Source organism: Bactrocera tryoni, unplaced genomic scaffold (assembly GCF_016617805.1).
Source record: "Bactrocera tryoni isolate S06 unplaced genomic scaffold, CSIRO_BtryS06_freeze2 ctg7180000180935_QRY, whole genome shotgun sequence".
Classification (NCBI taxonomy): Eukaryota; Metazoa; Arthropoda; class Insecta; order Diptera; family Tephritidae; genus Bactrocera; species Bactrocera tryoni.
This window is the reverse complement of record NW_024393634.1, coordinates 1129-18191: the sequence shown is the minus strand read 5'-3', so window position 1 is coordinate 18191 and position 17063 is coordinate 1129. Positions and strand designations below refer to the sequence as shown.

Here is a 17063-nt window from a genome sequence, read left to right as displayed (position 1 = left end):
AGACCTATAAAGAGACTGAAAAGAACGCATGTCCATATTAAGCCTTTATTCATTGGTAAGACTTGTTTTAGTGGAGTCACAAGAACATCTGGTGATGATCCGAAACCCTAGTATTTTCCCAAAAAAAAGGTAATGTACCGTCTCAACTGACGACAAGACTGTTTGCAGAAGCCATTGAAAGAAGTGCTTTCATTTTTTTACTTTCAACATTTTTAGGCACTTATAATTGTGCACAACTAATCTGAGGATATATGTAAACACAAATATATACAGTTAGATCAATGCATATCAAATTAAAAATTACTCCGTTGAGCCATATTTAAATATTCCTTAAATTTCAAAAAGGCCTCTTAACTAATTTCAAAGCTTTGTTTGCATAAGTACACACATATTTGCTTCTTTCAAAAATTCGTAGCTTTCAAATTAATTCGCACAGCACCACCTTAGACGAACTCCTTGGCGAATTTCATAAAGTTGAGGCAAGGAAGTGTAAATTTCCCAATAAATACCAGAAACCCTTTCATGATAGTCGTAAAACTTTATGTTCACTTCATTTCCACCTTTTTACAGTGCTTGGCATGCAAAGATTTCACAAAAGCATAATTCGCGCATACATACGTATATGTAAATAAATGAGCATGTTGTCTTGCCTCTGTGAAAGTATTTTTATAGCACAAACATACTACTTTTAGGTTAAACATTTTCTTTTTAATTAAACATAAACTTTGACCTGAAATCCTCCTAATAGCCGAACAGCTGCAGCCAAGCGAGCAATTTATATACATTGTATATTACATATCTACACCCAAATGAAGGTAACCAAATTTTGTATTCACACTAGTGTTCAATAATATACACGTGGATGTGTACGCTCAATTTTAACTTAAATTTAACTTTTTCATGTTCTTTTTTTGCGATTTCAAAATTGAAGTTAAAAATTGCGATAAAATCGATACATGACTAAATTTCTACGGAAACTTGCAGTCGAAGAGAGAGTATATTAGCGTTTGGGTTTGTAGATAGTGCAGCCGTTTCGGACTTAATTAGCGCTAGATGTGCCTATAAAAACTATCGTAAGTCCTTTAAATATTAAATAATATCTTGTTTCATCATTGTATTTAAACCATTTAGTACCCTGTATGAATTCACTTATTTCCGTCTTGCTGTTTGTAGATAGACTTTCAAGATTTGAAAACTGATGGATTCTGAGTTATGTCGGTTTTGTGATAGAACTGGGCACTCACAGAGCAATGTGGAACCATTTCTGCGACAAATATTCCCATTTTTAACGCATGTTCTCCAACTGGCCAAATCCCCGTTATAGTAACTGTAAATTTGTATATATTAACATTTCCTGAATATCTTTAATAAGTCCTTAGTCTTATCATATTTTGATCATATCTCGTTCGCCATCTAACATGTAGTTGCCCTGAACTAATTCTTCAAATTGTGTATTGAGCTACTTATTGATTAATCTCGGAATAGTAATAGTACCGGGCTTAGTATTAACTCTGCTTAGACTTGTTTAGAGGGGTTTCTGATTTGGCCAATTTGTCCGTTTTTTCGTTGTCGAACATGCTCCTGTCACCGGTGACCCAAACTATGGACAACTGGATTTTACCTGAACTTGAGCTTAAAGAATTTCCACATTTGTTTTCAACGTTTGGAATTAATCTTTGCCGACGGTAAGGCTAGTAATGCCACCTGGCTATCTGTGAATATGGTGACTTTCTATTCCCTCCCGTAGTTACTCCGTACAACTTCATAGGCTTGTTCTAAATATGTCTGGTTCATCCGCTTGACAAATGCCAGCTAAGTTTAGTAGACGGAGAGAGAAAGAACTGTCAAGGCTCACGACATATGTATTTATATCCCGTCCTAAATTTGAAGTCCAATATACACCCGTCGATATATGTAAATGGAGACACTATTCCTACTAAACCTCTTCTCCATTCAGCTTTTAAGTTTGGACTTTAAGCTAGTTTTTGGAAGAGTGGACAAGGAATTTACTTCTGAAGGCTTTTTCTCTGCTTACATAACTCTACCAGCGACATTTGGGCTGGACGACGTGGCTGCAGAAGAGAAGTGAGTATTTTAAGCCTCTACGGTTTTTAAAACGCTTCAAGCTATTTATCTTCAGAAGAGTAGATGCGGTACCTACTTCTGGTGATTTCTTCTTTGCGAACATACCTCTATGTGTGGAGTGGAATGTGCGGAAAAAAGCGTGAGCTTTTTAAGAGAGGGATCAAAGATCAAGGAGAAATTACGGACGGAAATTCTTTTAAGAGCTTCATATCAACTCTACTTTCGGGATATGAGATCCCCATAGTTTCATTGAAGCGGATGTGGAATTTTTGTAATTTTTGTCAAATTTTGCGGAGTCGGTATTATCCTTTGCATTAAATATGCAACTGACTCAAATTGCTGACAACATGAGGTGGTCTTTGTGATCCACGCTCAGGAATTTGTTCTTCTTACGATGGTTATTACAATTATCTTAGTATACTTGACCAACTCTTAGAGAAAAAGACAAATAACTTGAGAATACTAAAATTTTTCGACTACCATTCTCTTAGGATTTAATACACTTGTGATGCATGGAACGATTGTGTTCTCACATTTCTAATTCCAACTTATCATCGTACTTACCTGCTTTGATCACAACGTCACAAGAAACAATTGTACCCACAGCATTGCTGGCCACACAATGATAGACGGACTAATGAACATCTTGACGAAACTCTTCCGCTTCGAAGGGAGAGAAATAGAGTGAACCGTTGGCGAGCATATGACGGACCTGCAAGAGAGAGGTAAATGTTTTAGAAGGAGAAATGTAAAAGTATTGAAACGGTGATTTTGTGTAATGGAAATTGATAATAATGCAAAGCTTTTCATCCTAAAATTGAGAAAAGCGGTAGCGGTAAATTGTAAGCGGTAGAAAGAGCGTTGCTACGGTACTTCAGAGACACCAAACGCAATTTTTTTATTTGAAATGCAAAAATTTACGACAAATAACGGCAATTGGCACCGAAAGTACAGATATTCGGAAATCCATGAAAAGCATTAATGATAAGTGCATCAAAGGGGCGAGACGGGTCCCAGTAAGAGAACAAAGAGAACTGTATTCGCACATACCCCTTTATAGGAGGTAGATTTAAAAACTCCCGTACAGACGACGACACCCAAGACCCATCACTGCTGAGCGCATTGCCATTGCCTCATTGTTGTACCTACTACAATAGTAAAAACAGTAGCAATGGAGCGTTGACCTCTCTCGTTGCTTGTTATGGCATCGTACTCGACATTTCTAGAGTAGTTGTTGTGCGAAATAAAATGCGAAGCTGCTATATTGTCTGACCGCCCGTTAATCTTCCTGACCAACAACACGCTTTTCCCAGTATTTGTCTACTTGCCGACTGCGCGCGTCTGTCTCACTGTTATGTTTAACGACAATCACTCGATTCCACCCGCCAATCAACAGTCCGTACCTTCAGTGCAATATACTCGTAGAAATAACTCAGGCCAGCCACCAATGGCGGAAGTTTGGTTTAAGTGATTATTGATTGAATTTGGGCGAAACTGACTCTGGCCGCGCGTCAACTCCGAGCGCTTACTTCGGGTCACCCGTAAGTTATTGTTGCTTTTATTGTCGTTTTGTTGCTACTGCTTTGTATTTGAATTTTTATGTTGGTCGCAGTTGTTTCGCTTTTTATACGGTACAAGCATTGCCGCAGCCCAGCTCGTGTCTCCGGTTGAGGGTTAGTGCTTGCGCCAGCCAGAGACTTTGTTCAAAGTTTTTAAATTTCGTTATATTTTTTTTTTGCATTAAATGGTGCACAGACTTTAAGTTAACAACAGCAACAAATTTTTTGTAAGCGAAATGCATTCCCTCCACTGCTACGCATACATACTTTCTTCTTTCTATGTATATTAGTGTTTCATTCAATTGAAGAATACCGATTTTGTATGCAAGACATTTTAAAGTTGCTTCGATAACTAAAACAATAGTTACTATTCTTGTAGATTGGCTTTGTTTCCCAAGTTTGCGTGAATTCTTAAGAGTGACCGGAATATATATGTAAATATGTATATATATATATATATAACTAAGGTTAATTAAGTTTCGATGGCTGATCCAGAGATCTCACTTGGACTACTATATGTAGTGGTTTGTAAAGATCTAGAGGCAGATCTCCGATCTTGTACTTCAACAAAGTACCCTGTGACCAATAATGCCAATTTGCTGAGGCGTTTAATATATATTCTAATTAGCTCATTGGGATATCAGACAGTTTGAGTTTCTAAGTGGTTATACCCTTGACCACGCAAACGCGTACAACCAACAAAGAAGTGTTGAAATGTTTTTACCTCGCTGCGTAGAACTTGTGCAGATCGCGTCAGGTAAGACCTTGCAGAATGTATGCCGCTAGGACAATTACCAGCTAGAACCTCACAAATAGGAAGATCGATCTTGAGCCATAGGAATCTTACAATTGCGCCTGATCCTATGGTTGCCCTGTGCTGAGCAAGTTTCCGTGAAATCCAACTAGTTGTGTACAACTAACAAGAGAAGAGGAGAGCCCCGATCCATTCTCATTTTACCGATATAGGGTCCACTGTGGCCTGACAACCATAAAAGTCTTATCACAATGTGAATCGGCTGGTGAGATCAAGGTTATTATCGCTTTGGTTAATAGCGAGGTCACTTCCGGCCTTCAAATTAGTTACGATATCCTTCCTTTGACCATGAGTACTACATCGTCTGTGTAGGCAGGCTATTAACGACCAAGATCCTCATATATTGACGAAGCGTATTGATCTTATCACATATTTTTTAAAGCGTTAAATCATTCGCAGCCGCCCGCCGAAGGCTGTCAACTGAGATATTTCAATCTCAGTTTGGCAAAAGCAATAGAGAAGAAAGTAACAAGAAGTTTCCACTACGTCTTCCTAGAGTAGAAGCTCTGATAAAGAACGTACGATAAAATATTTACCAGTACGGCGTGTGAAGCTATTGGACATTGTCCGCTCAGAACACCTACAATTTCGACGATATTGCCTTTTCTAAGAGCAAATCTGAGCCAGAAATATGTCGCAGTCGCACATGTTCTATTTTTCGATCAGCCCTTGCCCCGGGTTCACTGGAGGTCCATAGGTCCAGTTCTAGAATGCAAGAGAACATTGGAAAACCGTCTCGCTTCTAATCGGATGTAATTGGGTAAGGCTGCCCTGTCTATCGCATACAAGTGCAAGAAGTTTGCTGTTCCTGCTAACAAGGTCATGCACACCTCTTTGAAGAAAGCTGAACTTCGTAGCAATACATCTACTACTACCTTGATGGCAGCTGCCTCCGCTTGAAAGACGCTACAGTAATCTGGTACTGTGAAACCGTAGTTGAAGCAGTGCTCACAATAGAACCCACCCTCGTGAAAACTTCCCTTCTTTTATTTCAGACCGCCTTCAAATTTTTATGAAACATATAAAGAAAGCTTTTATAACGGAAATAGAGAACTAAAAAAGGTAAGAGAGTTAAAAAATAAAGAAGGTTTTGCATACAGAATTTGCAAGCCGAACTCTAACCGCTATCTAAGTTTTCGACAGAATAAATCTTACCTTTGATATCAAGGTGATGGGATTATTGTCCTTGTCTAGCCATTCGACATTCACCGGTGGATTATCATGCGCTATGCAATCGGCAATGCTGCCAGCATTGTTGGTGAATTCAATGCACGATGGCGGTTCATGCGAGAAATTAGGTCCTTGGATGTCAAAGTAGTTGGAAGCATCTGAAAGAACAAAAACAAAAAATAAATATAACGAAGAAGGAATAAATAAATATGAAGCACCAGGTTACATATTCATTTGTCACATTGTTTATATGTGCATATACAGTTATGAGATGGCAATTTACAGATAAAACTGCCAGCATTCAAATATTTTATTTGTGTGTTAGAGAAATTAACGTTAAATGCGATGATTGCTGATGCTAACAATAGATAACCGAAGAAGCACTTCAAGCCGGACAGCTGCTACAGTCCCCCCAGTAATAATGCAGCTAAATGCTTAGAAACCAGACTGCAATCATGCCCCAGCCACCTAGATATTATCTTTCGTTTCTTTTCTTTCACAAATATTTTTCTATTTCCACATTTTTTACCCCTTTCGCTTCTTTCAACAGTTAGCTTAAAACCCTTTTATATGCTACGGTTAACTGTCGCTTGGGTTTCAAGTATTAGCCACAGCGCCGTTCACAACGTTTCAGGCACTTTGTCTTGGCTCTTTGGAAAATCTACCAGGAGAACACTTGCGCCGAGTTCTTTATAATGTTAACTGATATGTAGGCACTGCCATTGCCGCTTTTGTTCCAGAAAGACCTTTTAGAAAGCCCGAGCAAACAGTTGCCGGAATTGGCAAGGGTTTGTCTTTGCTCCACAACGTTGTTTCTTTACTTACTTGTTTCTTGGATTGGAAAAATGTCCGGATAAGTGTTTGCTAGCGGCAATGGTGTGAGGTGACAGGGGTTGGTGGTAACAAATTGATAAGGGGTGTTTGATTTAGACATGTGGTTTTTCAAGAAGAAATAAAACGAGTATAATTTAATGTTATGGCCGAGAAATAAAATGTTCCAAAAAATAGATGCGTACTGCTCTATTTGTTGCGCGTTGGTAGACTCATTCGAGTACTTTTCTCCACAGCAACAGAAACCGATTCATAGTAGCTCGGAATAGCGATTCCGCTGGGCAATTATGTCGGCTCAGTATTGGGCGTAGTACGCTAACCGAAATATTATTTTGGTAAAAAATGTTCATACTTTCCAAACATTGTTCCGGAATAAGTCGGCTCATTTTTAAATGTCAAGAGAAAAATGTGCTGTCAAAAAGAACGCATAAAAAAAGGTATCAAATAATTGAACACCACACGTTTAAAAAAACACCCGTTAGAAGGATTCACCGCCCATATTTGTTGGAGACACATGCTATGTAATAAACCGCAATGAGTTCAAGTACATCTTTTACAAATCTTTCTCGTGCAAGCTGCAGATCTAGTCACAGACACATTCAGGCAATTACACCCTTACGTTTGCAACTTCAACTCCGTTTAAACTGATGGCCTCAAAGTCGCACGAGCAAACAGGAAATTGCAGGGAACAAACTCAATAAAGTCTCCACGTTCTGCAACAGTGCTACTTGCAACACATGCAGGATGTTGCACAAAAACCAAATAATGTATCGTAAATATGTGTTGCACAAAAATACTGAATAAGCTGGTGCGAAGCTCGAGCGAACTCCAACGTTATATGCATTTATAATAAAGAAGCGGTCGGCTACGAAACTAGTTATGTTCATCCCTTTCAATGCAAATCGCGATTGGTGTCTTCGGAGTAAATTTTGTCCTTCTGAATTTAAGCACACAAAATGTTAATCCAAATTTTTATCTTAAACTGAAATTGACTTAAAGTTCTGCTAAGAATTTATTGGTTCTAATCGACTGTTTGCGTAAACAATCATATAAGGCTGGCCATCATTATTCGTAATTAAACCGAATATAACTGTCAATCATTCTAGCCCATAACCTGAATAAACAATCACAATTATTTTTCATTTAAAGTGGTGTTGAGCTTGGTTGTTATTCTTCTTCTTCTCATTTTTCATCAAAGATATTCTAGCAAGTTTTATAATTGTAAATTCGAAGCATCTTTGCGAAGTAAAATTTCAATCCATTCAACAAACCAGTTTGAAAGAAGCTCTTGTTAAAAAAGCTTTGCCTTAAAATATCCGACAAAATACATACATCTTACTAATAAAAAAATAAGTAATCTTGTCCGCTCAGAGTAAGAACGTGAAAGATATCGTTCTTCAGATTTCTAGAGTAAAATATTTGCGGAACATCGTATATTACCTAAAATAAATCTTAATATCAAGTTAACTTTAGTTATTGGCATTTCGGACCGAATCTCAACATTTATCTGTTAAGTATTTTGTCCTGATTCATTTTTTGTTTTTTTTTTTTTTTTGATCCACCTTAATATGCATTGATGTTTGACGATGAATATCTCGTAAACGCTTAACGTAATCGAAAAATCATAGAAGATCATTTTTATAGAGCAGTAAATTTCCTACTATGATTTTCATCATTAATAATAATTTTTTATCATTGAGTTATAAAATTCATAAGAAATAAAAAAATTTTCCAAAAATAATCAAATTTTAACTGTTAATATCTTTTAAACGTTTGGGTTTACGAAAAAATCATCACATACCTTTTTTGTAGAGCATTCAATGTCCTATGTAGGAAGACCTTCCCGTTACAATTAAAAACTCATATTTGGAGAGGCTTCCTTAGAGGTGTCTAGGAACTTATTTTTCTGAGTACCAAACGGAAAAAAAAATTTTTTTTTTGGATCACTCTAATATACATTGTATGAAATTTTATTCAGATATATGACTTCTTGCTTCAATCTTACTGATCGTCGTATCTAAACACTATGCAGTAAAACCGAACTAGATCAGACATCTTTCCTTTTAAACGAAAGTAGGTATCGTGTCGGACCGATCAAACCCGATATTGATACCGTTGTAAAACGATTTATATATCACACTTTCAATATCTTAAACATTCCAGCACAAGTTTTATATAGTACGTTCAGGAACTGTGGGTTGTCAGGAATCAGTTGACGTTATACTTATGGTATACAGTCAGACCTTTGAAAATCGCTGCTATGGTAGCCTTTTCATAAGGTTTTAAAATTTAACAGTTCTGAAAAATAACGCTATACATCATCAAAATGCTTCTTAGTCTTACTCTTGAGTTTATACAAAATGGCCTTTGGTTCAGACATCTCAATAAAATAATTTTACCCAATGTAATATGTTACACGGGCATAACAACAAACGCCAAACAGAAATTTACAACTCTCTGTCTCCCTTTCTCTGCATGCCGGCACAAGTCGGAGAACAAAAAAGTTAAATCACAAATATGTCTGTGCTATTGGCTTTGTAGAGATGGAGGCGATATTAAACTGAAACCAAGGAGATGTAATTACTACTGTGGTTGAGAATTTGCAAAGGCATATGAAACGGTAAAAGCTCTGCTCAGCCGACTTACTGGGTTTTCCCGCTCCCCCAATACTATAATTTTTAGACTCTATTGCCCCCTGCTTCTTGTCCGGTTTGTTTCAAGCAAAGGGGTTTGGAGATTATATTCACATCAACAATGATGCTGATGATGAGACTATTGAGTCAGGGAATCAGTTACAAAAAGGCAAGAAAATACAGCGTGAGTGGGAAGTGTGACAATGCTTATGTTAGATGCAGGTGGCACTCACAGATTCCCTTATGTGTTTGTGGTTTTACTTGATTGACACTGAGATATTTATGTGGAAATAGTAATACTGTAGTAAGAAATGTTAACGTTCCGATATGTTTGGAGTGTATGTATCAGGATATGAACTTAAAAATTATAAGCCGCAAACCATATATAGTTCGAAATTTACTTCGATTCTGAAGATTCTTGTCTGACGAAGTTTTATACAAAAACATGCAGACCAGCATCTGCTTGCACATTCTTTAACATTTCAAGAATAGATAGAGAAATACTGTGTATTTAGGCCCACAAATATGCAAAAATATAGTTTATATTTTTTGTCCGGCGAACCGAACAAACGTACAGTTATTTAAAATTTAATGTGAAATATTAATTATCATTCGAATGAACATTCGTTAAATTTTGAAGATTATCTCTTTCAAAAGTTTGTAGCGGCTATGTCTCAGAAGGTCCATCCGTTGAGTTTAATTTTCAATGACTCGTTCGAGCATTTCGACATGTATGATATTTTACTCCGTTGTCTGAATCAAAGCGGAAATGTCCGCAGAGACAGACTTTACATAGACTTTACATATCCCTACAAGAATAAGTCTGACGGTGTGCTATGTCCCGAGATCACCGAAGAGGTCCCTCAATAAATCCATTGATTGATGCGATGTGTGGGAATTAACGGCGTTATTATCCCATAATGAATGCTAGGTCTCCAGATGGCTGGTGGTGTTTCGTGAAATTTCGTAATAAAGTTGAACTATTTGTAAACGTTGTTCAGGTGTATTTCCATCATGAAATGCCACACAAAACTGAACAAACATAATATGATGAAGATCCTATAAAATATATATGAATCACCTTAGTTTTTGAGATATCGTTCTGGAATTTCGAACATATCCTTTTCTCAGTAAGTTGCTCAGTTTTTTGAGCCGACGATATCGGCCACTAAGAGTTGTCACACAAACTGACTGATCCAAATGAAGTTATAAATTTTTTTCTCGTTTAACTAACTTGAATTCGGCTTGAACATTGTTTATTTAAAATAATGTGGCTGAAAAAAGCCAATAAAACGTTTCATTAGTTTTATTGGAATGTTTAACCAACCAGAATCGGCTTCTGGAAAAATAATTTTTCTTCTGAAACAAAAAAATGGGGAGCTCTGGTGATTCTAAGCGACTTTGAAAATTCGACAGTTTCATATATGTATGTACATTAGAGCTGGTCTATTTGTCTCTATCTCCACTATCACTGTTAATAACATATTAGAGGACAATTCTGCAAAAATATGTGCTTTAACATAATTAGGTATTATACCGGAAAATACAGAGTCCGAATATATGTTACAGTTGTTCGATTTTGATAATTTCGACAAATAATCAGCATAATATCAAGCTTAACCTTTGCATTTCATTTCATTCGGATAACTGAAAAAATTTTGAAGCAAATTTTATAATCTCTAAAAGCTTAATTTCGTCCTGAAATCGTTGGCTCGAAACCGGTTTTAAACCCATAGGCAAAATTATTAAAGTTTTAGAAGAGTTCGCCACCCGTGAGCTGAGCTGATGCATTTTAATCTCCGATATATCAATATCTTCGCCATCAGCATTGACGTTATCATTTAGAAAATTAGTTTTATGTTAAAAGTTTAATATATTTATTTTTATTTATCATTTTACAAAATAGTAATCTTAGGTTAAATATAAATATAAAAACTAATATATTTGAATTTGTAAGCATTTATTTAAAAAATATTTATAATTTCAATAATTAAAAGTTGACCCCTACGATTCATAACGATAACAATGTTTCAAAAGCTAGCTTGGGATATTTGAGGGCCCCAGCCACGCTTATCCTCTGTTTGGTGCGCATGAAACCTTGATCCATCCTTTTTTGTACCCCTAACCATAGGTCGACTTCCTACTTGAATACTGTGCTACAGAAGTTGTTCCTCAAACAGCGCTCAACTTAAAAGTCAAACCTAAGCAGCCATTGTCCTGAAACTCTGGTATTTATTGGCAGTCGACAACCTCGGCGAGAATTCAGCGGACATTTTTGCCAACAAATATTCCCTTCCCTTCCAGAGAAGACTGGGAAGGGGTGAGGCGGAAAGCAATACAAGGATAGCATTTTTACGGCTATACAATAGAGTGTTATGTGGTGCCTTTGGTACAACATTAAATACCAGAATCTCCTAACGTTTACCAGAACAGTAAAATTAGTATTCGAAAAAGAAGGAATTTAAATGGCTGTGGCCGCTTGTAGAGGTTTAATCAACAAATATATTTTAAATATAGCTGGGTCTCGATGAAACATAGTTTGCACATGCCGTCTATTAAAATTAATACCATTAAAACTCCATTAGGAGTGCTAACAAGTCACCGTCTAAGTGGCGGAGATGCCTCCGAGGCACACACAATGACTATTTTAGAAGCAAGAAGAGGAGACTATAGAATAATATCTATGCGAATACAAATCTTTGTAAAAGAATCGCAATTGTCGGTGGAAGGTATGTATCTTGGCGATATCTTGAAGGTTGCGCAGATAAAACTTTTTGTACTGAGTAACTTCATTAAGAGCAGAAGATGTTTGAGAGAGGACATTATAGAGTAACGAATTTTAGTCCCGGTGATTTTACAATGACCTAAAGGCTTAGGTGCCTAAAATCGCTACAATCCAAAAACGGAGATATGATGGTATTTTGATACCGTCCTCTACAATATAAGCTTCAATCGATCTTTTTACTCAAAATGTTAAAATAGTTGTATTCATAGACAATTAATTCACCTGATATCAGGTCTTTGTTTTATGTAATTAAGATTTTTTAAATTGAGCTAATTAACTAACATGTAGTCCCATAAAAAATTTCAATTTTTCGTCTTAACGTGATAAAGTTTACATACATAAATAACTGTAAGTCTGAACTGGGGTTAAAATATAATACAATATTTTAAGTAAAAAACATGTGGTATTACAAAATGCGCATTAATGAAATAAGATCGATTATCCAATGATTTCATTTTTTTGCCGTTGCAGACCAGTTTAAATACATTGCGAGCTTCGTATTTGTACACGTGCAAAGTAGGGTAGGTCATTTTTTTTAATTAAGTAGATTTTAGATTTCGTCTTTTGAATTGTCTATATATATTTATATACTCATATGTATGTATACTTACTGTATTATAGAATTCGTTATATAGAATTACACTGCAAATAAATTAAGTTTCAGATGAAAAAAAGAAAACATCGAAGCATACTAGTAATTTAATGTTCAACGACTTAGTTTTTATATAACCCAGATATCGTAATTAGAAGGTGACTAATGAATCAGACAACCAGATAAGGAATACAAACTAAACAAGTTTAAGTTTCTCGCCAGTCAGGAAACAATGTATCAGCCAAGGTACACCAGTAATTACAGTACTAAAAACAGAGGGTACCACCCAAAGTTCCCTATACTCTGTCTGGAAACGTGACACACGTCGTAAAAGGTCTCCAAATCAGCTGAAGGAAAGCCGATATCTGAAAGTAGGCTTCGAACTCGAGAAGATAGACAAAGAAGAGGTTGCTAACACCTCGGTTAAACGTTATAAAATAACGTTGTAAAATAAAGCAAGATGGAAAATAAGAGGTGTTTTTACAAAAACAGAAAAAAAAGATTTTATTATAAGGTTGGTGAGTTAGTAATAAATAAGGGTACGCAAAATGATGCCGGTTTGAAATTAAGACTAAAATTTTTTGGCCCGTACAAGGTAAAACAAGTTTTTGGGAATAGTAGATATGAAGTGAAAAAGGTGGGCGATCACGAAGGACCCAGGTTCACTACGCTTATAGCAGAAAATATGAAAAAGTGTAAGCCAGCATTCGGAGTCGAATGCGATGTCAGGAGGGCCGAATGTGGGATGGCAACATTGGGTAAAAGCTATTCTAGCGGGACAACCAGACACCGCAGACAACACTGACAAAACAGCGTTGATTACAAAATTACGTAACGGACAATTTGCAAATGCATTACCCATTCTAATTACAGCACAGCAGGCACCACAGTGGTAATAGTGGAACAAAAAGGAATTAGTTTCTTTTTAACTTCAAACTATGTGGCTTACAACGCGGAGCTGACACGCTCAAGAAACTAACAGTTGCCAACAAAAATAAAAACATCTTAATAGGGTAGACGCAAATACAAGACACACCTTATAAAGTAGCTCCAGTACGAACGTTACAATTCATACTAAGTATAAGTCATAGAAGCGATAAACCTGCATTAATATTAACGAGTTCGCGTAGATTTTCGAGGTGGGAAGAAGTCCTGGATCACATCAGCAGATCAACTTAGACAGATAGCTTGATCGTTGACTGGAGGGACTCCGGAAACTCTTCCGCATTCGCGAGAAATCTATTTTGGATAGGCTGAGAAAAATACTGTTCGAAGAACGTATCAATAGTGCTTTCCTAAAGGGAAACATTGCTTACTCTCGTCTGCTGGAGAGTCCTCAGCTTTAAAATTGACAAATAGGTGGTGTGTGTCGATTTTTTTTCACGGGTCAAGATTTGCAGCACGGCGAATATCTGGTCCATTGTTGGTTTTCCAGCCCTAAAGCCAGGGTTCAATTAGTTTATTAACGGTGAGCTTTAATCTTTTGCACAATACGCTCGATAGAACCTTATATGCGATGGAGGCTATCACACGGTTGTTGTGGCAGATTGTGGGGTCTCTCTTTAGGTAAGAGCATAAACCGATTGGAGTTCATATAATACGACCAGCCGTATCTGCGAACTCGAAAAGAGCAAGAAAACGATTCTACACGTCCTCGGTGAGTATCCTGCTCTATCACAAATCAGGCATCGAATTTTTGGAAACCATCCAAAAATTAAGGTAAAAATTTTTGTATTCTTTAAATATTCTTCTTCTTCTTTGCCGGCATGGAAACCGCTTGCGCGTTTATAGCCGAGTTGTCTTTAACTTTTTTTTTCTTTTTTCTTTTACTTTTCATTAATATATGCACTTATAATAGTTAGTTAGAATTAAAATAAGTATTCAAAGTTCTTTCATGGAAATTTTTAACTTATCTCCGCAGGCACGGTTTAATATTCGGAATTTTTTAAAACGGGTCGGATCACATTATCCCGATGACAAAAACGAAGCGCTTTCGAGAATCAATTGCAGACGAAACTTGAGTATAGCAAAGTTCCCGATATAGACGCACCCTAATGTTTGTTCACGTAGCTGTATACCACAAGTTAAATACCGAATTGTGTGCTGATGCAACCACAAATATATAAAATTCAATTATGAACTTCAATGTTAATTACATTCCAGTTATATTTTGACATTCGTACATATGCGCAATACGTTAATGTATGGATGTAAGCATAGGTCTACTTATGGTTTAAAATGCACATATAAACATAAATAAATGTATTTGCTTTTATTCGCCTCACCTGTACTGGTTGTAGTGATGACGACCAGAAAGGTTATCACGAGTAACACGATAATAACAGTCGTTCTTGCGCTGACGACTGGCAGCTGGCGTGACGTTTTACTCCAACGTTTGGTCGCTGCATAATCAACTGAAGGTTTTCGCCGTTTATTTTCCCAATCGCTCTCTTATCATCCGTCGGATCGGAAGACTTACATAAATGGGTGAGGCGACAAAGAAGCGATGTATTTGTCAATAGCAAATGAACAGCTTTTGGTGGATCCACGGAAGACGCGACTTATTAGTTAAAAGGACGCGTAAAGGCTGCAAATAAAGACGAGGAAAAGCAGAGAAGATAGTAAATATTTCAATGGGAAGTCAAAAAAGGTCGCATTTCATTAAATATGTATAAGGAATTATTGATAGCGAACCACCATTTTAGACGAGCAAAAAATTTATACAGCCAAATACAGACACACCTGCATAATCATACCCCAAACATAAATACATAAATATATCTAAAAGCTTGATTGCGTCAAAGCTTAAGGCTATACATTACGATGAAAGATTCTTCTGAACTAAAGGTACACGTCAGGTCTCTCCTCTAATTCATTCAAGCTTACTGGTCGCTTCTTTTCTAATGCAAAATATATATGATACCTGTTATAAACTTCATGTCCTTATTAATAGAATAAAAGCAAAATAATGTAAGGCTTGTAAAACCAAAAGTGTACACAAGTTAGGACTGCAAGCATATGTATCTGTTGTTGTCAATATTTCGGTAATATATGGCACTCATGTGAAAGGTATGTTATCGCAGAATATTTGAAATAAACTTGTGCATAAGGCCAAAATATGATAATCTTTTGAGTTCAATAGAAGATTCCAAAAAACTCAAAAAAGTCTGAAATATCATACACCAACAATAATTTCATGGCTTAAATTAAATATTTTGAACCTTGATAATTTATTATTCATATCAGCGGCGAAAAATTCTTTGAAAACTACAAAAGACTGCATAAGGACATTTGCGAAATATCAGATCAATATTTCCAAGTCTTAGGAAATAGTTTGCATATATACAGACGGACATGATGGCTAATTGACTCGTCACGCTGATCAACTTATACAACTATTTGACTTTGCAGGGTCTCCGACATTACCACTTGGATATTACGAACGGCGACCCAATTTAATTTACCCTATTTAGGAAATAAAAATAACAACAATTTTACACCCACATTTTTGAATTATTTTCATTTAGTTATGAATGAGTCGTTAATCTACCGGGTTATCCAACAGGGGTGATAATGTTTTTGGTGTCATTTTGACCACTTATAATATGTCATAATCTGTAATTTTCTATACCCTGAACAGGGTATATTAAGTTTGTCACGAAGTTTGTAACACCTAGAAGGAAAGTCGGAGACCCTATTAAGTATATAAATAAATAATCAATATGTTGAACTCTGTCTGTCTGTCTGTACATAGTTATACGAACTAGTCCCTCAGTTTTTAAGATATCGTTTTGAAATTTTGCAAACGTCATTTTCTCTTCAAGAAGTTGCTCATTTTCCGGAACTGCCGATATCGGACCACTATAACATATAGCTGCCATACAAACTGAACGATCAGAATCTCGTTCTCGTATGGAAAGCTTTCACATTTGACAATGTATCTTAAAAAGTTAGCACAGGTTATTTTCTAAGACAATAATGTAATCTCCGAAGATATTGTTCAGATCGGACTACTATAGCATATAGCTTCCATACAAACCGAATACATAGTTACTAAAAGATATGCACCTGTTAAGGGTATATTAGCTTTGGTGCAGCCGAAGTTAACGGTTTTTTGTTTATTTTTCATTGTATTGAGCAATGTTCATAATTTCATCTTGGAAAGATATGCACAATAACACCGTCTAAAAGTGATCAATTTTATTATCAAAATAATCGTTCATCAATTGCAACTTTTCGTGCGCCTTTGCCAATTTATGGTCGTAATAACCTCCCTCCTGTGCTCGCTATTCGTCGAATTGTTGCACATTTCGAGCATACATTTTCTTTACATAATGTTAAAATGCCAACAGGACAAAGAAACGCTCGAAGTAATGAAAATATTGCTGCCGTTCCGCGAAGTGTTGCGAAAGGCTGCAATTTGTCGAGAATTGGGAACAAGTTGGGAACTTCTATAAAATTATTCTCACTCAGGTACCGAAACCAGCTTAAAAAAGGTAAAGATTTCGTTAGGAAATCATAGTTTCTTATGAGACTCTCTTTCATCTGAGTGGCGCGGAAACTATCCAAAACTGTCGATTTTCGCCAGAAAAAA

The 17063-nt window shown here is 36.4% G+C and overlaps 1 long non-coding RNA gene across 1 annotated transcript; it reads right to left on the bottom strand.

Annotated features, from left to right (window-relative positions):
- Positions 1-2651: 2651 nt before the first annotated feature.
- LOC120779326 lies at positions 2652-15050 on the bottom strand. The gene is made up of 3 exons (XR_005705644.1): positions 14755-15050; positions 5614-5786; positions 2652-2797 (listed from the first exon to the last, which is right to left on the bottom strand). It is a non-coding gene; the product is annotated as an uncharacterized LOC120779326 (long non-coding RNA).
- Positions 15051-17063: the final 2013 nt, after the last annotated feature.